The 5313-nt window shown below is 40.7% G+C and overlaps 1 non-coding gene across 1 annotated transcript; it reads left to right on the top strand.

Annotated features, from left to right (window-relative positions):
• Nucleotides 1-4763: 4763 nt before the first annotated feature.
• Nucleotides 4764-4975, top strand: LOC111825097. The gene has a single exon (XR_002828200.1). It is a non-coding gene; the product is annotated as a small nucleolar RNA U3 (small nucleolar RNA).
• The last annotated feature ends 338 nt before the right edge of the window (nt 4976-5313 follow it).

The following is a 5313-nucleotide window of genomic DNA, read 5'->3' as shown; positions in this document are numbered from 1 at the left end:
ATTGAGAAATTAAATTAGTCCTGGCTTTGATTTCAGTAATTACAAAAATCACAGCAGCCAAATACACATTGTGTGTCTCATTTTAAAGATTTTAAGTGATTGTGTTTGAACTTGATAATTTTAACTAGTTTGCATCATCTCCAAAACATCAAAGTGACATGTTTCCCCAGTCCTAGTTTAATTACTGTATTTTGCAGACCTGTTGATAAAACCTAGAGGAATTCTAATTAGCTATGATTCTGTCTTGCTGTCCCTGTTGTACAATCCTCTGTTCTCAGCTTGTGGGCTCCAATAGTATGTCTTGCTCAACCAAGGATGAACACAGCTGCTGGCCTTCTGGCTTACATCCAAGCTGAAAAACCTGCCAGATATTTTAACCAAAGTCTGCTAGTTCAAATCTTACAATGAGAAGGTATAAATGTGGCTTAAAAGAGCAGGAATCTTATTTCTAGCAGTAGATTTAAATGATTTACTTTATATTTCCCTTTAAACTTAAATTAATGATTTAAAATATAGCTTCTTGATACAAACAGTAAGTAAACACAATGATATTTCCACAATTTTTAGTAATGAAATTAGGCAAAGGAAACCATTTTTAGTACTAAGTGCGGTGCATGTTTTTAGTAACTCCTCAACTAAAAATCTAAATTTCATTTCAACAATTTTTAAATTTTAATAAAATCTCAAATGAAATGGAGCAATAATTGGGAAACAAAGTCTTGAATGATAGATTAAAGCAATTATTAAGTTGATAAAACCCCTTAATGTCAAATAATAATGCAAATGAGAGGAAAGAAAGTAGAATTTCTCATAATACTTTTTATTTTTGATATTTAAAATATTTAAAGATAGATGACCTTTTCTTAGATACATAATTAATGACAAACATCATTATACTATCATTTCTTTTACCTAGTGTTCTGTTTCTTAAGAGAATATTAACTTTTATATTCCTATGAAATCTCAAACCCTGATAGACAAATTCTAGAGGTAATACCACAGAAAGCATATCAATTATTTCATGCGCAAATCATATTTAACAACCTTTTCTTATCTGTATTTTAACTTTCAACTTTAATCAGGCACTATACTTTAAGTATAAGGTACAAAAATTATACTTTATTCTTAAAATGTGTGAACATATATTTGTGTCAAAACCAGTAATCCATAAATAATATCAAATTATCTATCTAGATTGGTCAATGCCGTCACTGAAGTGTAAGTTTCAGATGGAGTCTTTCTTTTTTAATCTCCTATACTCAACATGCAAGCAGAGTCCACATAACTGAATTGATTGATAATAAATAATTGAATTGATATGATAAAGAAACAATATAGGTTAATGTCTTCAATAGAACATTATATTTAGAAATTTGATTACTTATTCTTAATCAAGTCTAAGGGATACAAGTTGACTTAAATATTTTTCCTAGAATGACCATTCTGTTTTCCTGTCTTTAATGTCCTGTCATCATTAGCTCTGGATCCATTTACTTCCTACCTATAATTTTATTTTAGCCCCTCTGAGGCACATATCAGGACTCTTGTTTACACATCTCATTGTCTGAGCATTTATTTATCCATTCAACAAACATTTATTGAGTCCCTACAATGTGCTACACACTGAGGATATAGGAGTGAACCAATGACGTTGGGGTCCTGCCCCAGCAGGTCCAGGGGTTCCCAAAGGTGTGGACAGAGTCGGCGAGGAAAGAATGACACGGAGACAGCATTCAGTTGATCAGCAGCCTAGCCAGGATCTCAAGCCAGGTTCTGTGTGTTACTGTCTTGTTACATCTATATTTATACCAGTTGATTTTAATCCTATCAATTTCTATTCCAAAGTTTAGGGTGTTTCTTATCTCCATTCCAGGGAGTAAAAATTATGTAGCTTAAGGGTGATTGTTCGTAGTTGAAGTGATTAACTACCCGGCTGGCACTTAGTTAAGGGGTTTTATTCCCTCCTTAACTTCAGGGAAAAATCCCCACCTGGGGAAACAACCTTTCTCGGAGAGGTGACCTTGGTTAAAACAGATAGTGCCAAGAAGGGGAGCAAACATATAAAGAACAGTATGCCATGTACGCCAGGTCCCTTAAAACATATGCTGTGCAGATGTTTCTTCCCTGCAGCAACTGTGTCAAGCAGCAAGGATGGACCGGCTTCCGGCACAATGAGACCATTATCTCTGCTTTCATGGAGTTTTGTTATTGGATTCCTGTTGCTCTTGTACCACACTCCCAATAACTGTATCTGTGCTCTGTCCCATCCAGCTTATCTGTTTATCTATCTATCTACCTATCTATCTGCATATTTATAAATAAGTATATATATATATATGTATATATATATGTGTGTGTGTATATATATATGTGTGTGTGTGTGTGTATGTTAGCAAGTTTATTAATCTAAATTCTTTTTTTCTTTTTTTAAAATATATTTTATTGATTTTTTTACAGAGAGGAAGGGAGAGGGATAGAGAGTTAGAAACATCAATGAGAGAGAAACATCAATCAGCTGCCTCCTGCACACCTCCCACTGGGGATGTGCCTGCAATCAAGGTACATGCCCTTGACCAGAATCGAACCTGGGACCTTTCAGTCCGCAGGCTGACGCTCCATCCACTGAGCCAAACCGGCCAGGGCAATTCTTTTTTTCTTTGCTAATACTTTGTTACAGGTCATGCTCTTATATAAGTTATGTGAACTTAGATAAAAATATTAATTATTAACTCTAATAATCTATCTGAGCTTTTAAAATATTTTCAATGTAAACAAGCATAACATAGGCATATAATATTTTCATTTCTTTCTTTCTAAACATGATCATTTTTATTTATTTATTTTTGCCTTAACATAATGGGTGGTACCTCCAGAACAATCCTATCTAATAATAGACAAATAGGGTAATTAACCGTACCTCTGCTACACTTCCCATTGGCTAATCAGGGCAATATGCAAATTAACTGCCAACCAAGATGGCGGCCGGCAGCCACACAGCTGAAGTGAGTGGGAGGTTTGCTTGCTCCAGTGATGGAGGAAGCCAAGGTTCCCAACCTGCCGCAGCCCGGACCTGAACTCCTGAAGCAACAGCTCTGAAAGCAACAATGTTTCAATTATAGAAGCTAAACAAACCCCAAATGTCTGCTTTCAGCCAGCCCTGGCCTCAGAGCTGGAGCGAGCAGGAGAGCAACAATGTTTCAATTATAGAAGCCAAACAAACGCCAGATACCTGCTTTCAGCCAGCCTCAGCCTCAGAGCTGGAGCCGGGGCTCAGAGCTGGAGCCGGCTCTCAGCTCCAGTGACAGCTATAGAAGGTAAATAAATCCCAGAATAAAAAGAAAAAGAAAAAAAGGAGAGGCTGGGAGCTTCAGTCGCCTGCCAGCCTGAAAACGGCCCTCAGCCCCTCACCTAGACTGGCCAGGCACCCCAGTGGGGACCCCCACCCTAAAGGGGGTGCAGGCAGCCTGAAAACAGCCATCAGCCCCTCACCCAGACTGGCCAGGCACCCAAGTGGGAACCCCACCCTGATCTGGGACATCTTTCAGGGCAAACCAGCCGGCCCCCACCCGTGCACCAGGCCTCTATCCTATATTGTAAAAGGGTAATATGCAAACTGACCCTAACAGCAGAACGACTGGGAATGACTGGTCACTATGACACACACTGACCACCAGGGGCCAGATGCTCAATGCAGGAGCTGCCCTCTGGTGGTCAGTGCGCTCCCACATGAGGGAGCTTTACTCAGTCACAAGCCAGGCTGATGGCTTCCAGTACAGCAGTGGTGGTGGGAGCCTCTCCTGCCTCCTCAGCAGCGCTAAGGATGTCCGACTGCAGCTTAGGCCTGCTCCCCGCTGGCAAATGGACATCCCAGAAGGGCTGCTGGGTTGCCAGAGGATGTCTGATTGCCATCTTAGGCCCAATCCCCCGGGGAGCGGGCCTAAGCCAGCAAGTGGTCATCCCCCAAGGGGTCTCAGACTGCGAGAGGACACAGGCAGGGCTGAGGGAACCCTCACCCGAGTGCACAAAGTTTTGTGCACCAGGCCTCTATTATTAGATGAAAGTAGATCTAATGGACATCTTTGTCTCATTCTAAATGCCAATGCAGTATTTTTCTTTTTCTTTTTTTTTTTGAACGAACTGAAACATACATAATTTATTCATCTCATTAGGAGATGCATCTCCAATGAATTTTTACTTTTTCTTTTTTTTATGTTAAAGCACCAATGACATTTAAGAACTCAGAAAGTGTAAACAGATGGTGCAAACATGACACACAAACCAAAAGATTGTGTCTCCCAGCACTGGATCCCAGCTGCAGTTGCCCTCCCCGCCCCAGCCATGGCAACCAGTCTCAAATCCACCCACCTTTGAAAGTCAAACTCAGGACAGCCATTGCAGCACGTTTCACCAATCACAGGAAGCAGCTAGATTCTAAGAAAGAAAAAGCCCGCCCTTTCAGGTAGCTCCCAGGGGCCGGGCCGCCTCACCGGAACTGAGTGATACCTCCTGGGCTTAAATGGCACAGATTGTGATTGGCTGTCGTTCAGTATTATGTTAATGAAGTAGCCTTTTTAAAAAAAAACTTTGGACATTTAATTTCCACGTAAGTGTTAAAATCATTGTTGAGTGATAGTATCTGAATCATTATACAGACTGGAAAGCTTTTCTCTTTGCCAGTGGAATCAGAACGAGGGAAACTATCTCACCATGACTGTAAAGTATGCGGCTGTGGTAGACCTGGTGGAGGTGATGATGCCAATGTTAACACTATACTTTCAGGGATCATTTCTATAGTTCTTTACTAGAGAAGTTTCTCTGAATGTGTAGAGCACCCAAAACCACGAGGAGGAGATGCAGCATCCTCTCCTGAGCGTGAAGCTGGCTCTTGGTGTTACTTCAGTAACTGCCACTTGCCATTGATGATCGTTCTTCTCTCTCTTGGGAAAGAAGAGGGAGAGGATGCATTCTGAGTGGTTTTCAGTTTTTTTACTTAGTTAAAAAGAAAGAATAACTTTGTCAACAGTGCTGCAGTCTGCTTTTGCAACAATTTACAGACAGGCAGCTGTGAATACTTTATGAGATATGCACAGTTGCGCCTGCTTTTTAAAAAATCTTTATTGGTCAGATTATTACAGTTGTTCCAATTTTTTCCCCCCCAAGGCTCCCCTCCACGCGGTTCCCACCCCACCCTCTTTCCTTACCCTCCTCCCCCCACTGTCCTCATCCATAGGTGTACGATTTTTGTCCAGTCTCTTCCTGCACCCCCCATACCCCATTCCCCCCATGAATTGTCAGTCTACTCCCTTTCTATGC

Source organism: Myotis lucifugus, unplaced genomic scaffold, assembly GCF_000147115.1.
Source record: "Myotis lucifugus unplaced genomic scaffold, Myoluc2.0 scaffold_13, whole genome shotgun sequence".
Classification (NCBI taxonomy): domain Eukaryota; kingdom Metazoa; phylum Chordata; class Mammalia; order Chiroptera; family Vespertilionidae; genus Myotis; species Myotis lucifugus.
Note: the sequence above shows the minus strand (reverse complement) of the source record. Positions and strands in the feature narration are given on the sequence as shown.